The following is a 22,631-nucleotide window of genomic DNA, read 5'->3' on the forward strand; positions in this document are numbered from 1 at the left end:
TGTTTGTTTATAGACAGAGAGAGGTAGAGAGAGAGGGGGAGAGAGAGAATCCCAAGCAGGCTCTGTGCTGTCAGTGCAAAGACCGACACGGGGTCCAATTCCACAAACTGTGAGATCATGCTATGAGGTGATATATCAAGGGTCAGATGCTTAACTGACTGAGCCACCCAGGCACCCCAAAGATTGCCACTTTTAATCTCCTTCTAGAAAAATTCTGGAGCTGCAGCTGGTCCTCATCTGGTCTGGTGGGAGAGACAGGTGTTACATACATACATAAACTTGCAGGTAATTGTGATAATGGTTATAAAGAAAACAAATGGAGGTCATCAGAAAATAAAGGAAAGAATGAGTGGCCAGGAAAGGCCTTTCTCAGGAGCTGATGCATACGCATTTAAACCAAGAGCTGAATTTGTAAGAGTTAGCCAGGCAAGGAAAAAAGGGAAGAGGCAGAAAGAACAGGTTTTGCAAAGGCTCAGAGGCAGGAAAGAGTTTGGTGTGTTTGCAGAACTGAAAGAAGGTGCAACTATGGTTGGAATGAGGTGAGGTGGGGAAGGAGAGCTGGGGTAAAAGGAGAGTGATGGTGGAGGAGTGACAGCGAGGCAGGCCACTTCCAACACTGGACCTTGTAGGTCAAAGATACTCACATTTTATTCTCCGTGAACTGGAAGCCTCCATCAAGAGCTGTGCTCTGAGTCCCACACAGTAATACACCCTGGCTGCTATGGGAGAATGGATTGGAAAGGAGTTAAGGGTGAAAGTAGGGGAATTAGTTGGGGGCTAAGGCAGCATCCCAGGTGAGCGATGGAGGTGGCTTGGGTTTTTCTAATAGCAGTTGAAATGGAGAGATGTGGAAGGATGTGAAATGGGTTTGTTATTGGATTGGAAAAAAACGACTGTCAGGTTTCTGGAGTGAGCAGTGGGTGCCTTTTGCTAAAGTCAAGAAACCTGGGAAAAGAGCTGGTTTGGGGAAGAAGGGCAAGCGTTGAGTTTTGGATAAGTGAGTTTACGAGGTAGGAGTGAGACATCATGCAAAGATGATCGGGACATATGGCCCAGGGACTCTGAAGAGAGACAGGGGTTACAGGTATGCAGATGTTAGCTACAGCCATGGTGGAGAGGTCACCCCAGGGGACTGCATGTGGGTCAGTGCTCTTATCCTTTCTGGGTGTCCCAAACACCTTTGAGAAGCTGATGAAAACTACACTTCTTCCTTTTATAATAAAAGTTTTTGCTTTGAAGTTTAAGGAATTTGTAGACCCGTGAAGCCCACCCACAATTCTTGTGAAGTTGACAGATGACAAATTAAACAAACAAAAATTTGTGTAGAGAGACACGTGCACTCTTGAGCCTGAACGTGAGCCTGGGCCCCAGCACCACTGAAAGGTAGGATAGAGGAGACACCACCATAAGTTGAGAGGGAGTAAACAAAAGGTAGTTCCAGAAGCAAGCTATGGAAACTGGGAGAAACTTGTCTCCAGAGCAGGAGAAAAATGCTGAAGAACCAGCTTGAAAGATAAGGTCTGAGAAGTATCAGCTGGAGTAGGCAACAGTGTGACCTTTGGGAGGCTCAGGACTGGACCTTCAAAGGGTGGGCTCTCTCAGGAGCAGGCCCTGCCCCTCTCCAAAAGCTGGAATGAGGGAGAGACACCGGGTGCAGTGAATGTGTGGATGTTCCCTCTTGGTGATCTTGGTGGGGAGGTGATGGTGAATGCCAGAGGCAAGCAGGAAAGGGGTTTTGAGGGTGGAGGAGAAGCCAGACAGTCCTTATGGAAGGTAAAGTTAGAGCTTACTGGGAGGACTGTTGTCTATTTGGTGCTGTGATCATGGGTTGGGGCTTAAAGAAGGAGCAGGATCGAGGAGGGAGGGGCTGGGCCCTTCATGAGCAGTTGCTGGGCCCAGAATCATCATGGGTGGAAAATCAGCAAGCCTCCCGGAACTTCTCAGGACTTGCTCCACTCTTTTTCGACTCTTCTTGGGCTTCTCTTCCTTTTCTGGCTCCGTCTTTCCCCTCAGTGTATAAACACACTCAAGCTTTTCCTAGTGACTCAGCATCTCCTCCAGTCAGTATCCAAATTCTCTCCTTGTATACCCAGAAGGTCTGTAGCAGGGAATTTCTTGATATATTCAATTACTTTTTTTCTTCCTACAGTTTTCCCTTGCCCTGCCGTGTGTGGCCTTGCTCTGGGGATTTTGGCTGCTTCTTGAAGTCTGGGGGGCTCTTTGGGGGTCTTTCAAAAGCCTTAATGCGTTGACAGGTTCGTGCTGGATGCCTTGGAGGTACACTCGCAGCCAGAAGCCTGGGGAACCTCTGCAGCATTTTCAGTGAAAGCGCATTTCAGATAGTTCACTCTGGAGGCTGAGTGGAGGACAAGTTTGTCTGAAGGAGGCTGCTACAAAGGATGGCTGGAGCCTGTAGGAGGTAGGGGTTCAGGCTTATTAAGGAGGTGAAATAGATAAGGTTACTGGATAACTGGGTTACTGGATAAGGCAAAGGGCTGAATCAAGAATGACTCATGCCCAACTTTCTAATTCTGATGGCAGTAGGTGGTGGTGTGGACAGCTGAGGGAGGGGCTGAGATGGAGCTAGTGGGATGGGCTCACTCCCTGCTGTGCTGACTTTGGGGTGCCTGTGTGATGGGCTGCCAGGCAGGCAGCTGGATATTTGGGTCTAGTTTTTGTGAAAGAGGTCTGGGCTGGAGATGGCTGATTGGGTAGTTGAAACGGTGAGGGTGAGGATGGAGGTAGTCCCCAGAAGAGTGGAGTGACAGGAGCTTATGGGGAGGCTCTCATTTAAGGTGCAGAGTCACAATTGGTGTCACTGAAGGATGTCATCAGAGGAGGCAGGGGCCTCATTTACTGAGGATGTGAGAATTAGGGGAGGGCACGCCCTTGGAACCCGAAGGAGCATTGAGATTCCAGAAGGTGAGAGTCATCTTGAGGTGTCAAACGTAGCAGAAAGATCCAGAGAGTTAGGCCTGAGGAGTACCTGCCCGCTTTGGGAAAAGGAAGATCAGAGGTTACTCTTGCCTGGGCAGGGTTAGGGAAGGGAGTGTGTGTGGGGAGAAAAAGTAGACTGCCACGCGTTGAGAAATGAGGAAGTGGAGAGGGGCAGGGGGAGGGACCGCGACGACACTGATTAAGAGGCCAGCAGGAGAGGCAGAGAAGCACTTAGAAGCTACCTGCTGGAGAGGGCACTTTGGAGCGGAGTGCTGGCACCACGGTTTTGTTTTTAGACTTGAGAGACCTGAACTTTTTAAAGGCGGAGGGGAAACAGCCTGGAGCCAAGGAGCCGTGAGAGGTGAGGGAGGAGGCTTTAAGGGCTCAATCCCACCTAGCGAGCTTCTTACAGTTTGCCAACTTCCACACCTCTTATCTCCTGTAATCATTTGAATAGTGTGAGGTTTGAAACACACACACACACACACACACACACACACACCGGCGAGACTGCGCCCAGGGGTTGTGAAGAGAGATGTGGACTCACTAGGTCCAGGGCGCTCTACACCACGTGAGGAAATTCGTGGAACCTGTCCAGCACCACACAATTTAGGGGGCCAGGAGTAGCGTGTTCCTGGCTCCCAGGGAGGTGACATCTGCGCCGTAAACTCGGGGGCAGTGTGCTGTCTCAGATGATGTGTCACCATATGTCGCGGAGGGAGCCGGGTAGTAAGTATCCCCTGAGAAGTGTCACCATGTGCTTCGAACCAGAGGCTGAATGCTTCCTGCGACGTATCCCGAAAGTGCGGTGGACCAGGGGTAGGGCGCGTGCCATCCCTTCCCTTTCTCGCGTTTAGGCACCTAAGAGTTCTGTTAGCCGCAGGGCGTAGTAACAATAGTGATGGCCCAGCTTCCCCGGCGCGGGCGCGATAGGCTAGGGGCCGAGAGACTGCTGGAGCCCCAGGCAGCAGGTGGCGGGGCGCGCTCCCGGCGCGCGTCGCCGAAGGGACGCCGCGAAAACCAAACGCGCGATTTGTATATCCGGCCGGGGCCCGGCGCCGAGATAAAGCTTCTGCGGAGGGAAGTATTTAATTCGCTTCCAGCACCATCGGAAGAAACTCCTTCACGCCGGAGGCTGTGGGGTGGGCGCGTGGGAGCTTTCTCTTGGGTACGCTCCCCAGTCCTCCGCCCGAAGCCGGGTGCGCCGAGCCGGTTGTCAAAGGCGAATTACAGTATTTTGTTTGTTTTTCGATGGGGAGGTGTTGCTGTTAAGGAATGAAAGAGGCCTGGATTAGAGCTAGGATCTGGCTTCCTCTGCATTCTAGCACAAGTTTCCTGCTCGACCTTGACTCTGGCCAAGTCTATTCCAGGCCCCTCACTGGTCCTCAGTTTCCCTGTTCATTAAATGGGAATTTGGACTATGATCTTGTTTTTGCACAGCCAGGGTGGCAAATTCCATCTCCTCCAGGCCAAAAAAACGCCGTCCTCTATGTGTAGCCTCCTCTCCCCTACACCCAGCTCTTCGGAAGGGTCCTCTTCTCCCCTTCTTTTCTTCGCCCGCCAAGGGGGCTGAAGGGGAGGTGGGCGGGGACTGCCACATCGGCCCGCCCGCCTCCGCTGGCCCCGCCCCCTTACGTCCCCTCTGCGCCCCTCCGCCCTCGGCGCGGGGATGAGGCAATCACGTGACCTCACATCCGGCGCGGGAGTCCCGAGCTCGCAGCGCGCGCTCCCCCGCCCGCCTGCCCGCCTGCCCGCCGGCTCTCCCCGCAGCGTGATCCGGGCGCCACGGCGGAGGGGAGGGGGGGTTCGCGACGTCGCTGGCGGCGGGAGGCCGTTTCGGAGTGCAGACCGCCCCCCTCCCCTGCCAGCCTCCCCCGCCGCCCTCCCTTGTTCTCGCTCTGCCCCGGCAGCACGCCGCCGCCGCGGGCGCCGAGGAGGAGAGCGCGGACGCCCCTGTGCCCGGCGCGGCCCGGGCCTGCCCGCGGCGCCTCCCTCCCCTCATCCCGAGCCGCAGCGCGCGGCGGCGGCGGCGCCTCGAGCCCGAGCGACCCGCGGCCGCCGGCGCCGGCCGAGGGCGATGGGGCTGGGCTGAGGCGAGGCGGCGGCGGCGACAGCGGCGGGCCCGGGCCCCGGCTCCCCGCGGTCCCTCGGCTGCTTCGGCCGGGAGGCCGGCGAGGAGACGGCGCAGCGGCGGCGGGTGAGTGGTCGGGCTTTCCCGGGACGCAGGCTAGGGGTGTGGGTGGTGGTGATGGCGAGAGGTTGAGGGAGGTGAAGGGTGTTGTCGGGGGTGGCGGGTACAAGGAGGGCTTCTGGTCGGCTCCTCGGGCCGGAATCCGGCATCCCTTCCCGGGGGAGGTGAGTGGGGTGGGGAGCGGAGCGCTAAGACCGCGGAATGTGTGTCTGGGACAGGTGAGGCGAGGAGGAGACACCCACGTTGTGGGTGTGAAGGCCTGGGTTGGACACGCTGCCTGCGGGGCCGGCGCGTGTGTGCTGGGACTTGGGAGAGGGATGGTGGTCCAGCCCTTTTCGAAAGTCCCGGAGATGGTGTGGTCGAAGGGCCGGGCGCTTCATGTGTTTCTGTGGGTGCTGCCCGAAGGGCTCTTGAGTTCGTCCTTAGCCTCCGAGTAGTGGGAGCTTCTTGCCAGTCACCGCATTTTACGGGTAACTCAGTGAGGCCCAGAGAGGAAAAGTGACTTCTGAATTGCTCAAGGCTTCTCACTTTGACTCCGTAAGCGAGCCGCAGAAAAAGCCAGAGTCCTCTCGTCCAGTACTTGCGCGGCCGCGCTCTCTACGGCCTTAACATCTCCCCCATTACCTTCGCATAGTTAGGCTTGGTAGATGTTATGACTCTTTTGAGGGGGTTGTGGCGGAGGGAATGGATTGAAGATTGACAGCTCCGTGCGGGGCTTCCCAGTTGGGAAAGCTTTTGTGACAGGTGTTTATCATTTCCTCTTCCCATAGATCTGACAGGAACATCCTTGGATCTTGGTGTCTGGACATAGGAGGTATGAATCACTCACGTAATTAACTCCTTTTAATCGTCAGTGTCTTAGAGCTATATTTAGTGGTTATATTAGTGCAAAATGAATGGGTATGGAGTTGTAAACCTAGAAACAGAATCCTGTGTTGCCTACGTATGATTCTGAACTGAATAAGTAGAACATTTGTGTACATGATGACTATTTTAGATCTATGAGTCAGGAAGTTAGACTTTTGTAAAAATCCAAGAAATGCAGGAAAGTTAAAGATTATTGCAAAATGAATACTGTCTTTTAAAGGCTTTGTTGCTAAAGTGAACGTGTTCTGATTCATTGTCTTTTAAAGAGTGATTTCATAGTTAAAAGTGTTTTACCATTGGTTACAACTCAGCCTCAGCCAAGGCACATATGTTAATTTTGTTTCACTGGAATATATGGGGCAGTCTTTTCTCAGGAGGATTGTTACTTTGCGGAATAGGCTACAGTTGCCAAAATAAATGCATGTGGGCATCCCATTCTGGTTTAGCAATCCTTTTTTTTTTTTTTTTTTTTTTTTAAGCAGATCAGTTACTGGAAGTTTCAGGTAGTAAGCCTATTATTAATAATTGTTGTTATGGAAGTTTACTTTTGCTACTCTCCTTGCCTTTGCATCATCCACTGTTAGATCAGGTGAGAGTGAGACAGTTGAGATTTTTGAATGTCGTTAGAACAGCAAAGCTTGTGTTTGCACAAGGCATTGGGTAGGAAAAGTGATGGCACTGGTTGTTTCAATTTATAAGCAGTAGAGTTATAAATGAAAATATTGAGTAGCAGTTTATTTTGAAAATACAGTTGACAGGCTTTGATTTGATGCAGTGTTCAAATTATGTAGTAGGAGGGCTGATTTCTTTGTCTAGGTCAACCAGGATGCTTTATTTGGGGTATGCCAGATAATTAAAATTTTAATTTGTAGCTGATTTGAGATAAATAGGATAAATTACATAGATAGGAAAAATAGTTTTATAATAATTAGAACAAAGCTCTGTAAGCCTGAATGTCTAAACATTATCTTCTGATGAGTTTCTACCTGGTTTTGCTTATTACATGTTAGAGCTAAAATACTTGTGTTGGTTTAGTTAACCTTTAATAGTTCTCTCATTTAGGTAGTATCAGTTTCCTGCCTATGTTATAGTTCGAATATGGATTCTTAGGTGGATAATAACTGTGTTGGCAGCTACAACATATTGTAGAGAAAGCATGGACATGGGAAATCATACTGGAGTTTGATTTTTGACTTTTCATAACTAGTTGTTTGACCAGTGCTGATAGTTACTGAGTAAGCTTATTGTATGGTAAACTTTGAATTTAACACTTGACATGAATTAATGCATTTAAACCCTGTTTTACAGATGAGGAAACTTGAGATTCAGAGATGTTAAGTTGCTTAGAGTCACGTACAGCTAGTATGGTGAACCTGGAAATAGAAACTGCTTGTTACATACAGTAACAGAGTTAGGGTTCTGGCTGTCTTCAAAGTCCTTTGTATTCTAAGTTGCTTAACTTCCTGATCTTCTTCTTCTTCTTCTTCTTCATCATCATCATCATCATCTTCTACTTCTTTTTTTTTTTTTAATTAAAAATGAATACTCATACTTACCTTAACAGGTTTTGAGGATTAACTGAGCACTTGTATTCTCCATTTCCCTCTTGGCATTTCATATACTAAATCAGGTTATGCTTCTGTAACATGGTTTTGTAACCACTTGTGAATATAACGTTTTAAAATGTGAGCATACCTTATTCCCAAGATTAATAGTTGTCCTAGGAGATGGGCTACGATCAGTGATCTGGGGGCATCCTGTGAAACTGTCTTTGTTCTGTATTTTTTCCCAATGGTCTGGGTGATGGTGGAAGTAACTTTATACTTGTGAATGACAGCAAAATGGTTGTAGTTGCTAAAAAACAGAATTTTAAAAGGCTCTTGATTACGTGCTTTATCTCATGCTGGATTCTGTTCACTGGTAAACTTGATAACCTAAACTATAAGTAGTAAGTGGAAGACTTTGTGAATGGAACCTAAATTGAATAGCAGTTAGCAGCTTATCACTTGTTGAAGACCCGTACTCTTAAACCAATTCACAGTGTTATGTTAGAAGAAGATAATCCAGTGCCTGACATGTTTGTCATCACCAGAAAGTTTGTTCCAGTGATGGGATGCATTCTGAATGTACTGTAGAGCTCATCTAATTAAATCTGCATCCAAGAGATAGCTGATGGGATTTGATCTTTGGTTTTGGAACATAGTTTGTGTGAAATGAAGCTAACTGGCTTATGGAGAGAATAAATCTGTAGTCACCAAAACCATGTTCTGATTAACCCATCTCACTAGTCCAGGAAACATTCAAGAAACAAGGAAATAATTGTTAGAGTCTTACTTAAATTTTGTTGACTTCATATTTTAAGAGTAGAGAAATAAGAGAAGATCAGAATTAGAACACATCTTTTAAGATTTATTTAAAAAAGTAACAGGTTCTGGGCTTATTGAATGTGGAGAAAAGTAGGTGGTATCTGTAGGGTAGAATGTCCTGAACTTAATGGTAGCTAATGATTATATAAGTTATGAGTTAAAAACATTTGTGTTAGTAAGATTAAAAATAGAGAGGTGATGTGAAATGTCATGAATAAATGGTAATAAAAAACGAGCAGTTTGTAATCACGAGTTAAAAGATGTTATGGAATTAGTAAGGAGGGAGAAGAATGCAATGAAGGAAAGGGAGAGCTGTTCAAGGAAACTTGAGGGTGCGGATTGCTGAGTTTCCATAGAACAGGTCTCCAGAGAGAAATGTCCCAATACCGGATCTGGTAACATCTTAGACCCAAAAGGCTCATAATGGGGCCTTTGTTAGGTCTGAGTGGTAAAATATTAACTCACGTAGCAAACTTTAAGACTGCCAAATTAAAGGAGTTATGTACCACGAGGCATCTCTCCCAGGAAAGAGGCCATATAGACTTGAAAACAGAGCTCCACAGAAGCAGGTTTCTTTGAAGGTACATCTTTTACCTCTTCCTGTCACCAAAGGCCACTAATGCTGGTATGAACTGAGAATGCAGGAAGAAGTACCCTGTGTTTAAAGTTGATTTGTGTGTGTGGGATGCGATGAATTAAGTGAGTTGTAATCAATCTCTTTTTTAAAACATTGTTTTAATGTTTATTTATTTTGAGAGAGAGACAGACAGTGTGAGCAGGGGAGGGGCAGAGAGAGAGGGAGACACAGAATCCAAAGCAGCCTCCAGGCTCTGAGCTGTGAGCACAGATCCTGATGCGGGGCTCAAACTCATGAGCTGTGAGATCATGACCTGAGCTGAAGTCGGACACTTAACTGACTGAGCCACCCAGGCACCCCTGAGTTGTAATCAATCTCTGAATGGAAATTTCTCTCTCTTTTGTTGACTCTTTCACTTACTCCCTATGATCTGTTGACACCCAGATTCTAGTTAGGTAAGAAATTGAATTTCTGGGAAGAGTGAGTTTACGCAAAGTAGAATTTCCTGGTTATATGATGTGGAATTTGCTGATGTATGTAGTCTTTTTCTCAGCTTTATTTATTTATTTTTTATTAAAAAAAATTTTTTTAAGTCTATTATTGAGAGACAGAGCATGAGCATGGGAGGGACAGAGAGAGGGGGAGACACAGAATCTGAAGCAGGCTCCATGTTCTAAGCTGTCAACACAGAGCCCAACGCGGGGCTGAAACTCTCAAACCATGAGATCATGACCTGAGCCAAAGTGGGATGCCTAACTGACTGAGCTATCCAGGCGATCCATTCTCGGGAATTTTAAATAAAAATATTTGGGTGCACCAGTTGGTGGAGCATGTGACTCTTGATCTTGGGGTTGTAAGTTCAAGCCTTGCCTTGGGTATACAGATTACTTAACAAAATCTTAAAAAAAAAAAAAAAAAAAAAAAAAGAATTGTACCTCTTGTTGGGTGGTGGTATAAAAGACAGTTCTATCTCTGATAGTAAGCTAGATTAATTGACTATTTTATTTAGTTTTTTCTGTTTTCTTCATAAGGCATTTGTGAGTTGGACAATGAAATAATGAAGTGTGAGATTGGAAAACATTAATGCTGAATGGTCACAGATAGGTCAAAGACTAGTCCGACTAGTCCCTTCTTTTTATAGAAAAGGAAACGTGTCTGGAGAGTAAGTGATAGCATCATAGTAAAGGATCTGGGCTTAGACGGTTTCTTTAGGTAGGGTATTCTTTCCACTCTTTCCTTTGTTCTAGTTACCGGCCCATCTCAAAACTCGATGCGCATTTTTTCTTTTTTCTATTGAGAACCAACGTTAAGGATTGCTTTTGATTACTTGACAGGCTTTTATTTTATTTTTATTTTATTTTAAAATAAGTCCTGGAGTAGTTACTACATGTCTAGTGTGCCTTCTTCTAACAGCATCCTTGTTGCTCTGCTTTTTCCCATTTGTGAAAAAGGATGAATAATGCATTAGTTATTAACTTACTTTGATACACAAGACCAATGTTTTGGTTCCCAATTCTTTCTGATCTAAAGAGCTGAGTAAAATGAAATCACCTTTTATGTGGGGGCTTTGGGCCTAAATTCTCATTTAAAAGGTAAAAATCCAATATAGTCAAAATTACCCTTGAAAAAGTCCTTTAGGAAGGCATCAGTTTGAAAACTGATTGTTGACTGACATACCGTTTTTCACTTCCAACAGCCAGTTATTTCTCCAGCTTTTAGGTTATTTTTTTTGTGTGAGCTGGGTCATAATTGGTTATGTGAGATACCTTTGACAGGTGAATGGGACTTTAGATTGGCTGAGAAACAGCAAATTTATAGTCTCCATTGCATGCTCACTCTGGGACAAGGATGTAAAGGCAGGCATCCTGCCACCATTATTTAAAGTTATTTTTTCTCTTGTTTTTCTTTTTTTCCTATAGCACAGATAGTTGAATGAGTGTAATTAAAGGCATATATGATGTGAGTCCACAATGTAAATAATGGAGAAAGAAATTAGATATTTATGAAAATCTGTTCTCTCTCCACGGTTATATTGGGTGTTTTATAGCACACAAAGAACCTAGCATAATTAAAAGGCTCAATAATAACGTTGGAAATATTGGGGGACCATTTGTACTTTGTATAACTCTGGGTTGATATTCAGCTATATTCAGTGTTAGATAATGTCTTCCTTAACTACTAGTAAAATCTGCATTATTTTAAAAGAACTGTAGATGCACCTGGCTGGCTCAGTTGGTAGAGCGTGGAACTCTTGATCTTGGGATTATGAGTTTGAGACCCATGTTGGATGCAGAGTTAACTTAAAAATAAACAAACAAACAATGTAAGTTGTTAATGTTTTCCTTGAAATTTAAAGTATCTGAACCTAAACATTACTCTTGGGATAGCACAGTAAGAAAATACCGGTCTGATGGCTAAAGATGCCTTGGGAGAGGGTGTTATACATATAGGGGTTAAAATGTGGGCACCAGAGCCACGTACAAGTGACTTTAAATTCCAGCCTCATCACTGATTAGCTCTGTGGTTGGGTTCAAGTCACTTAACCTTTTTTAGTTTCTTCATTTGACAAGTGGAGGTAATAAAAGCTACTGGAGAGAATTGTGAGGATAAGAGCCTCAGTAAATGGTAACACACTATTATTTGTTTAATGTAGTTATGGTTTAATAACATTTAGCATATTCGAAACAAATGTGTGTGTGTGTGAGAGAGAGAGAGAGAGGGAGGGAGGGAGAAAAGTGAAGAGAAGGGAACGTAGAGGGGGGATTGAGGATTGCTGCCTTTAGTATTTTAACTGGAGCAGCAGGCAATAATGACATAGTTTTGTATTCAGGCTTTTCATAGTAAAATACCATGATTTTGCATCTTTGGGAACAACATCCTAAAAAGCTCAAGCTGTTAATCTCATGTATCGCTAATGTACATTTTATGTATATTTTTATCTTTCCCTTTCTCTCTTTGGGTGTGTTTGTAGTCATTTCCCCCTATCCTCTGTGTTACTGTTACCCATTGTCTGTCCCTGGCCATGTTATAAAATTTAAAAATATGTTTAATTAGGCTTATTTAGTGGAATTTTATGTGATTTATTTTCATTTAGAAATACTGATTAGTGAAATGTGTCTACATCTTTAAAAGGAAGGTTTGAAATTTTATTTTCTTTCTGTGGCCTTTGGATTGATTTCTTTAAATGTGGGTCACTGGTTCTTCAAAGACCAAAGATTTTTCATTCATCTCTAGATTATGCCTTAACTTTTTTTTTTCTTTTTAATGTTTACGTATTTTGAGAGAGGGCAGAAGCAGGGGAGGGGCAGAGAAAGAGGGAGACTGGATCTGAAGCAGGCTCTGTGCTGACTGCAGAGAGCCTGATGAGGGTCTCGAACTCATGAACCAAACTGCGAGATCATATGTAACCTGAGCCAAAGAGGTGCCATCAAGTTGAGGTGAGCCATCAAGGTGCCCTAATTATGCTGTAACTTCTTAAGCCATCAGTTTTCTAAGCTCATTTATAATTTATTTTGTCCATGATTTCCTAAAGTTTCTCTTAAAAAAAATTTTTTTTTGCCTTACTGTTTTTCCATGCATAAAAGATAGAATCCTTATTTACATGCCAATTATAATAATGTGTTTCAGTTTACTAAATAAAATGTAAAGTCCTACAGGCAAGTAGCCTAATTTTGTCTGGAGCACTTAATTATTTGAACGACTAGACTAACCTAACACGTTCTCAGTTAAAGTCGATTTTTACTTCAGGGATCCTTTTGATAGGAAAATATGCTTTTTATAGTGATTACTACTGCCTTAGAGTTCATTGATGGATAATTTTGAGCTAACCCATGCTTGTTTTCTGTTCAGTTTTTGGTGAGAAGAACAGGATAAACTGCTTAGTTAGGTTCAAAAGCATCTTAATGTGTTTTTCTCTTGAATCCTTTCTTATCTCTGATGCAGCCCATAGTGAATGACCCTTCCTCATGTTGCCTTAAAAGTATTGTGGCAATTACCAATTATTGTAGCACCTACGTGTTGTGATTTTTATAGGCAGGAAGGAAGGAAGGAAGCTTGGTTAGGGCCTTTTGGTTATGCTCTTAGGATTGTGTTGGCACATCTGATTATTCAGTGTGTTTTAGTCCTGTGTGTGCCAAGCACAGGGCTAGGTGCTGGATATATGTTGATGAATGAGTTCTGCCATCTTAGAGGTGAACAGTCTAGCAAGTGAACACAGTGCTGCTGTGCGGTACAAGCCCAGAAGACACCATTCACATTGTATTGGGAATGGGGCCCTGTGTCATGGCCTTTGGTCTCTTTCAGTAGAAAAAAGTTCAGAATCTCCATCACCTGCAAGTTAATCCATATCTGTATCATATCAGACAAGGCCCTTCATCATAGAGACCACCCTGTGCCCCAGTCAGTTTAGGTAACTTGTATTCCTGACATTTTCTAGGATTTCTCACCTTAGTACTTCTTCTTTTTTTTTTTTTAAGTTTTTATTTTAATTCCAGTTACGTAACATACAGTGTTATGTCAGTTTTGGGTGTACAGTGTAGTGACTCAGCACTTCCATACGCCTCCTAGTGCTCCTCATGGCAAGCGATCACCTGTTGAACCCATCCCCAGCTGCCTCCTCTCACCTCAGTACTTCTGCATGTGGTGATTTCTCTGCTTGGATTCCATCCCTCTGTTATTTTCCCTCTTTTTACTGCCTGTTTGCTTGAGGAACTTCACACCGTTTAGGTCTTATATCAAGGGATAGTTCTTCTCTGAAGTCTTTTCTGTCCTTTGCCCTCCTCTCCCTGTTCCTCGTGCTCCCATGATACCTACTTTATAGCAGCACATAACCATTTTGTTTGATACATGTTTGCTTATCGTCTAGTTTACTAGACTTGGCTCCTTGAGGTTAGGAGTTTAATCTTTGTAATCTCCAGCATTTAGCACATGTGGGCAGTGACATCCTAAAACATGACTTTTTATGAAATCAGAAGTGGTGATAAGCCATAATGATTTGTGCTGGAATGTTACTTTAATATTTAGAGATTTATCCTGAAATGTTAGGATACTTGGGCAACATTGATTTTTTTCAATTAATGTGCCTTTTCCTAAATCAAGCAATGGTCTAGGGTAGATTTCAAGATACTACTGGCTAGGATAAAGACACTGTTTTAAGTTCATTGGAGAACATGTTGGTGAGCCTTTCTGTCTAGAATAATGAAAAATTGACCATAAGTGGTCTCTAAGACAAGCAAAGCTTTTCTTTTTTTAAAATTTATTACTATTTTTAAGTTAAATCCAAGTTAGTTAACATAGAGTGTAATAATGATTTTAGAAGTAGAATTTAATGATTCATCACTTACGTATAGCACCCATTGCTCATCCCAACAAGTGCCCTCCTTAAGGTCCCTTGCCCATTTAGCCCATGCCGCCCCCCAGCACCCCTACAGCAGCCCTCAGTTTGTTCTCTGTATTTAAGAGTCTCATGGTTTCTGTCTCTCTGTTTTTATATTATTTTTGTTTCTCTTCCCTTACGTTCATCTGTTTTATATCTTAAATTCCACATGTGAGTGAAATTATATTTCTCTTTCTCTGGCTGACTTATTTCGCTAAGCATAATATACTCTAGTTCCATCCATGCTGTTGCAGCTGGCAAGATTTCATTCTTTTTGATTGCTGAGTAATATTCCACAAACAAAGCTTTTCGATCGAAGAATGGGTGACCCATAGGATTGCAGTGGCACTCTGTTTCTGCCGGTAGCACCCATGGCTGCTACCGTGGGAGTGGATGTGGTGACGAAATGAGAACACTTGTGGGAAGCCCAGTCAGGAATACTCTTAGACTTTTGCGTGGGCCAGCTTCTGAATGCTAGAACTACAATGCCCATTCCCTCTCTCTTCTACTTTTTTTTTTTTTAAGTTTTGTTAGAGATTTATCTTAGATTTTCAGCTTTGAGAAGCTATAACTAATTTACATATTAACTTCTGAACAGAATGACTGTTGAAGAAGAGGAAGTTGTTGATACTGAAGAACACGGTGCTGTGGGTGGAAGGTGTATAGGGTTACATGAAGTCGGTAAGGGGCCTGGGAGAGGTTATTGGGAGAGTTGGAAAAGGACATTGGGATGAGTATAGGAGCATGCCAAAGACAAAATTTACTTGGTTGTGAAATTTTACCCTTTCTTCACACCCCTTGTCTTGCCCTGTCCCATTCATTCACCTATATTGCTTAGTGCTGGCCTCATTCTCAACCTTTAAGTTTTTAGTCTGTATGTCCAATGTTGTGGGACAAATGTTCTGACACATACAGAGGGACAAAGATGGGAGATGTCCTCTGCTGGAAGGTAAAGGGACACTCAAAGTATGGTGGAGAACATACTTGACCAGGGTCTGGAAAAACTTGTAGGAGTTCTTTAGCCAAACTGTTAGGAAAGGGCATGCTTGGCAGAAGGAACAATGTATGTAAAGGAATGGAGGCAGGAAACGGGCCCTTTGAGGGATTAAAATGTGTTCTATATAGATGGAAAGTAAGGTTTGTAAGAGGTGAATGATAACCTTTGGTGAAAGAAAGGCAGGTGGTGTTGATGGCTAGGCAGGGCCAGATTCTGAAGGATATTAACATGTTTTCCATTTAGTTGTGACTTTGTCCTTGGAGCCCAATTGGCTCTCTCCTCTACTTTACTTCCCCATGGTAGGGAAACACATAGTATTGTGCATTGTAAGACTTTTCAATTTTATGCTAGTGAGAGGACTACTCAACTTTCTTAATCCAGTATATTTCTTCAAATGATACAAGCAGAGGAAGCTTTTTTTTTTTTTTTTTTTTTTTTAAAGTAGGCTCCATGCTCAGGGCAGAGCCCAGTGTGGGGCTTGAACTCATGACCCTGAGATGATATCAAGAGTCAAACGCAAAACCAGCTAAACCACCCAGATACCACAGGGATACCTCTTTTTTTTTTTTTTTTTCTTCTATAATTTATTTTTTATAATTTACATTCAAGTTAGCACATGGTGCAATAGTGATTTCAGGAGTAGATTCCTTAAGCCCCTTACCCATTTATCCCATCCCCCCTCCCACAACCCCTCCAGCAACCCTTTATTCATTCTTTATATTTAAGAGTCTCTTATGTTTTGTCCCCCTCCCTGTTTTTATATTATACTTGTTTCCCTTTTCTTCTGTTCATCTGTTCTGTATCTTAAAGTCCTCATATGAGTAAAGTCATATGATATTTGTCTTTCTCTAATTTCATTTAGCATAATACCTTCTAGTTCCATCCACATAGTTGCAAATGGCAACATTTCATCCTTTTTGATTGCCGAGTAATACTCCAGTGTGTGTGTGTGTGTGTGTGTGTGTGTGTGTGTTGTGTACACACACACACGCCACATCTTGTTTATCCATTCATCCATCAATGGACATTTGGGCTCTTTCCATACTTTGGCTATTGTTGATAGTGCTGCTATAAACCTTGGGGTGCATGTGTCCCTTCAAAACAGCATACTTGTATCCCTTGGATAAATAAATACCTAGTAGTGCAATTGCTGGGCCGTAGGGTAGTTCTATTTTTATTGTTTTGAGGAACCTTCATACTGTTTTCCAGAGTGGCTGCACCAGTTTGCATTCCCAGGGGATGCCTCTTCAAATATTTTATTTTGGAGGGACTCTAACCAGTTTGGGAAATGCTTCTGCAGACCATGGGAAGCTATTGAAATTTTAAGCAGAAAGAAATAATCATGTCTGGTTTGTATATTGTTAAGAATGAGGAAGACCAGAGAGGGCATCAGGACCTGAGTTGAGGCAATGTTGATGGAGATAGGGCATGGTGAGGTGGATGTGAGAAAGGTAGAAATGGTAAGACTTAGTGCCTAGTTGGATACAGGTATGGAATAGGAAGGAGTCTAGGATGACTTCCGAAATCCTGGCATGGAGCTTTATGCAAATCACATTCATTTTTTTCTTTTTATTTAAAATTTTTTTTTAACGTTTATTTATTTTTGAGACAGAGAGAGACAGAGCATGAACGGGGGGAGGGGCAGAGAGAGAGGGAGACACAGAATCGGAAGCAGGCTCCAGGCTCTGAGCCATCAGCCCAGAGCCTGACGCGGGGCTCAAACTCACGGACCGCGAGATCATGACCTGAGCCGAAGTCGGACGCTTAACCGACTGAGCCACCCAGGCGCCCTGCAAATCATATTCATTTAAGGAGTAGAAAGATACAATAAAGTTATTGAATTTTAGCTGTATGTAAACATGTATGGTTGATGTTTAAATCTGTGGATCTGGAGCTTGAGAGAGATTAGTGCTGAAAATACTGATTGGCAGCTCTTGGTAGTTTTCACCATAGATGGATCAGTGTTGCCACCCTTGGTCCTTGGGTTATTATAAAGAGAGAAGGCCGGAGAATATTAATTAAGAAGTGGGTAGAGGAAGTGGGGCCTCGGGGAATATTAATAATTAAGAAGTGAGCAGAGGAAGTAGAAACTTGGTAACCCGGCTACCTGCCCCATGACCCAGGCTAGTGTAATATGAAGTATAATTTAGAATTGTGGGAAGTAAAAGGTGTGGGCCATCTTGGGAACCTGGTCAGTATTTTCCTTATGAAAGAGTGTATTTCAGGTACATTTGGCTTTGAAATGAATTTTTGGAAATCAGACCCTTGAAAGATGATACTGTCTGCATGTTAATTCCTTAATTTGTTGGTAAGGTTCTTTGACAGAAGTCACCCCATGCTTGACTTTGTGGGAAAATAAAAAATGCTGATTTTGGTTAAGTGAAGTTTATTTTTTTCCTGTTTTTAAAAGACGATATTGACTGAAAACTGGTCAGTAAAGTAGATAAGGCCTGTAAAAGTGTTTTGTAAACTAAAAATCCCTGTACAGATGTCAGTTACTACTGTTATGTTTGGCATAGTGCCCAAATGCATTGGTCTTTTTTTTTTTTTTTTTTTTAATCCTGAATAGTGGATTACAAAATGACCATAGGAAATGAGAAATTTCAGATTTCTATGATGGTTGTACCATGAGTAAGACCATTATTCTCTTCAACAGCAATTTAAAGTGTTTTTGGAATACTTGTTGAGTGCAGATGTTAAGGGCTTTGCACTTCCTTTCAATGCTGAGTCAACATGGGCAGGTTTCAAGTTGGGGAAAAGGAGTGAAGTGGAAGAAGACAAATTCACATTATTTTAAAAAGATGATCCAAGTACTTACCAATTATAATTGCAAATTAGCAGGATTGTACTTTTTGTACAGAATAGTTTCCTAGTGACTTTATGCTTCTTTTGTGGTCAGGTCTTCATAACGTCTGGAAAAATGAAATGTGAACTGTAGTGTTGCACAGATGATGAGTGAAACTAATTTTGCTTTCTTGCCAACATAATACAATAATCTTGAAGTGAACAACGCTGAGTTAATAAAGAAAAATTATTTTGGAGTTTGCTGTTAATAAGAAAAATGAACATCTCTGGGGTCTGTGTAACTCCTTAACATACTCCTTACAGACTTAGAATGTAATTTCCTGGAACTTTTTCTTCCCTCTGTTTTTCACTTTTTGACTATTCCCTACCCACCCTTGCCTCTTTTCCTCCCAGTTCTTCCTCTCCACTCTGCTCTGTTTAGGTACCTGTCTGTGCACACTATTACTTTTTGTTTCATTGTGCGGGTACAATGTAATCGTTTTGAATAGGTTCAGTCAACAGTTTAAACTCAGTGCTGTACTACCAACAATGTACTTTTGCTCAGCTGAAAGGACATAGTACTATGGAAAGTTGAGACCCACTTCAAGTAGTACATGCAGTGACCACTGCGTAATGATGGTTACCTGCCAATAGCAACTATAAGGTTTTATCTAAGCTACATGTTGGCTTCTGTGCAAAAATGTAGATAATATGAGTCTTAGAATTAAGGAATGTTTAAATTTTATTTTATTATTACTATTTTTTAAGGTAAGCTCTACACCCAGTGTGGGACTTGAACTTATGACCCCAAGATCGAGAACCACATGCTCTACTGACTGAGTCAGCCAGGTGCCCCTCAGTGTTTAGATTTTAAAGAATGAATGTTTAAATTTTAAGTTCACATTGCTGATTGAAATGTCATGCAAGTTTTTAGGGATTTGGATCAATAGCATTACATTTTAGAAGAAATAATCACTAATTTACATTAAAATGGAAGAAACATTCATATATTACTTAACTAAAGACCTTATCTTACCTCTGAATTTAAAAATGTAACTTTTAGTTTGGGCAGTTAGGCTCACTTAGTGTGTACAAACTGTAATTGGAACTCTAGATTTGTCAATTTGTATTGTATTAAATACCAAACAAGTTCTTTAGTGCTTGTTTTAGAATACTTGTTTCAGTTAGGTTTTTCTGCTTGTAAGTACCCCTAAAGCACAAAACTCATATACTCTATTTCCTGAGTTTGAAGAAACTGTTAATGGTAACATGTATGTATATGTACTTGTACATGTGACATGGATTTCTAATTGAGATTGGTGGATCCAAGTGTGGGAATATTAAATTCTGATGTACTCTTGGTTTTCCAAAACAGTAGTACAAATTCACTCTTAACAGCAGTCCATAGGGTGCTCCTTGTTTTTATTTATTTAGCCAGTTTAACGGGCAAGTAGTGTTTTACCACATAATTGTATGCTTTACCTCACCTTGTTCTCTAATAGGTTCATGTACTTTTTAAAAAAAATTTTTTTTAACAGTTATTTATTTTTGAGACAGAGAGAGACAGAGCATGAACGGGGGAGGGTCAGAGAGAGAGGGAGACAGAATCTGAAACAGACTCCAGGCTCTGAGCAGTCAGCACAGAGCCCGACGCGGGGCTCGAACTCACATACCGCCAGATCGTGACCTGAGCCGAAGTCGGACGCTTAACCGACTGAGCCACCCAGGCGCCCCCGTGTACTTTTTAATTGTTACTGTAGTCCCTTCCCTTACTCCATAACATTGTAAGATCCCTAAATTCTGGTTTCAGACAATTGTGAATTCGGGAGTCATCTTTGTAAAGGCAGTAATAATACACCTGCCTTCTTTTCCCTTCACCACCATTATCATTTGTTTTATGTCTTATTTTTTCATGGAGACACATGAGACAGAAGTTATATATCTATAGAAAACTCTGCTTTCCCAGATTAGTATTTCCAGTGGCACTAAAAAAAAAAATCTTACAACTTTTCATAATCACTTTTGATCAGCAGCTTCTCTATTAAGGCTAGTGAAAACTGTCAGCCTCTTTCCTTATCAATGTCGGAACATCACCTAGTGGTGAAAGAGTGCAACAGCAAGATGCGTATGGAGGCAATACTCGTGTAGGTCAAAGCTTTCATGGTTGGAATGTATTGTTCGGATTATTACAACTGCTTCATTTCAGTGGGGAAGTTGAAACCAAGACAGGTGAAGGAACTTGCAAAATAGTTCATGTTGAATTAATTGTCTTTTTTGGGGGGAGGGGGTAAAGTTGTATATCTCCTACAATTCCTAGTATAATAATGAACATGGCATATATGGTTACTTAATGCTTGTAGATGGACTAATTTGATTAAATAATTTAGGATTTGCTGCTGTTTATGTTGTGTCACTGGCTACTACTTTGCCTCAGTGGAGCCAAATTGTGGAGGGGACATCAAAATAAATACAAGCAACTCTAGCTTCCTAGAAATGTACTTGTTAAGGGGGCCTTCAAAATGACTACTTTTCTTGCCTGGGGTAAAAAACCTGATGGAGAGAGATCCAGAAAATCTGGAGAATGGTTTGGTAGAGCACCGTGAAGTGCTTTGCAGGTTTCTACAAGTTTCACACCCAAGGGTGGCCATGCATTGGAGAATTAGAACTTTGTACATATGCTCAGCCTTCCTTCTTTCCTTTCTTTAACTATTTAGATGGTAAAAGCATTAAAAAAGCACCGAAGTCTCTCCCACTTTCTCACCCTGCAATACAGTATCACCACTGGTGGCCACTGTGTCCAATTTATCGATCTATTTGGTTAGGGGTAGATGCCAGTTTTCTTTCTAGGCCTACTGATTCTGCCTATTTTAAATATTCACTCTGTAGGACTGGTCTTATTGCAGTGATCTTGTCTATTATTTACTATTGCCTGCTGCAGCATTTTTCCTAATAGATGGTAAGATTTTGAAATCAGTCTAGCAATTATAACACTTTTGTAAATCTCAGTCCTCGAATGTGAAGCTTTGAAAAGTCACATATGTGAAGATTTAAAGGGAGGTTTGAAAGTTTTAAGATCAAAGCAGCTTGAATATATTAAAAAAAAAACCTCTCATATAAGTAGACATTTAAAAAATGTAAGCTCTTTATTATGTTGTATGTAAAAGAATTTTTACACATTTCCATTTTTTACAAAGCAAAAGTTAAAGCATAAATATCAATTGTCAGTCCAAAGCTACTTTTCCCCATTTTTACTAAATAAGTGTTTTGCAGTTGACCAATACTCAAAGCCACTATTTTATCTAATGATGACTCTTACCACATGGAATTTCTACGAATAAAAGGGTTGATTTAATGTATTTAATGAAAGTGATAAAAACATACATAGGTATGCTGTAGTGTGGGCTAAGCTGTAACTCTTCATGTTCCTAATATTAATCCGAAGGCAGATAATTACCTTATTTTTCGTAATTATAACTTATTTTGTTTTAGCTATCACATTGTTTTGTAACGTACAAAAAATATAATTATACAAAGACTGCACTTGACAAATGTAAATACAGTCTTGGTTTGGTGTGTTCTGGACACAATGGTCTTTCTTGAGCCTAAACACAGAAACAAAAGCATGTATTATAAGAGAAAGTTCAAGATGGGAAGTGATAAAACGGGTGTTCAGCAGAGCTTTGTTAAAATGTAGCTGGTATCCTTGTAAAATTTCCACGTATTCATTAAATTATATTATGTCATTCTTATTGTTGAGAGCTGACTTGAAGTGTTAGGTTTTGCCCTCATAGAGAGTTGTGGCAATTTGGTTCCTGTAGTTCGGAGATTGAGTTTAAAAAAATCTTTTTACACAAACATTTGTGTAGCTATTAAAATGGAGTAAAGTAAGGGCTTATATGTATTAAGGCTCTTTTTATTTCAAATGTAAAGGGAGAGCTGCTTTTGAGTTTCAGAAGGTTATCTTAGTTGCCGTGGATGCTATGGATTTGACAGTGAAATAATATTCAGAGTGCTGACTGAACTGTTTTTACTTCAGGATCTTTAAAACACCTTTTGCTGAGTGGGCCTTCAAGATGGGTTTATCAAATTTGTATTTAACATGGGTAGGTATGTTTAAGTCTCAGAAAAAAAAAAAAATACCTATAAGTACAAAGCCAATAGGATGATTCATTCTTTCAACAATGCAAGGTGACCCTTTTGAGTCTTAGTCTTAGTGCAGTTTTTAATTTTTAAAACTGCAGAGTGTATGTTACAAACTTATAAAAAATGTTATGTAAGCATTTCTTTTAGAGTAATTCAGTTTTGTGAATTTTGAGTAATACATTTTTAACTTTAGTTTTTTTACTTCCATCTCTCTGAACTTGGCAAATACTGAAGTAGAAATTTAAAAATGTGTTCTTCAAAATTGCTTCACTTGAAGTTTTACTCGTTACAGGTCACTTTCTAAGTCACTTTGTGAAATTATATACTTAATAATTCTGGGGACATCTATGGAATATCCTTCAAACCCTCCACACATACTATTATAAAACTTTTGT

At 41.9% G+C, this 22,631-nt stretch overlaps 1 protein-coding gene across 4 annotated transcripts in view; it reads left to right on the plus strand.

Annotated features, from left to right (window-relative positions):
• The first annotated feature begins 5,051 nt into the window (after positions 1 to 5,051).
• Positions 5,052 to 22,631, plus strand: part of ATP13A3 (ATPase 13A3) — an 88,205-nt gene continuing 70,625 nt past the window's right edge. For all 4 annotated transcript variants that reach the window (XR_006222121.1, XM_042998747.1, XM_042998749.1 and 1 more), the window contains exons 1-2: positions 5,052 to 5,134; positions 5,899 to 5,942. The gene's annotated coding sequence lies outside the window, so the exon portion shown is untranslated. The remainder of the gene's footprint in view (positions 5,135 to 5,898; positions 5,943 to 22,631) is intronic.

The sequence above is a fragment of the Panthera tigris genome, chromosome C2, assembly GCF_018350195.1.
Source record: "Panthera tigris isolate Pti1 chromosome C2, P.tigris_Pti1_mat1.1, whole genome shotgun sequence".
Lineage (NCBI taxonomy): Eukaryota > Metazoa > Chordata > Mammalia > Carnivora > Felidae > Panthera > Panthera tigris.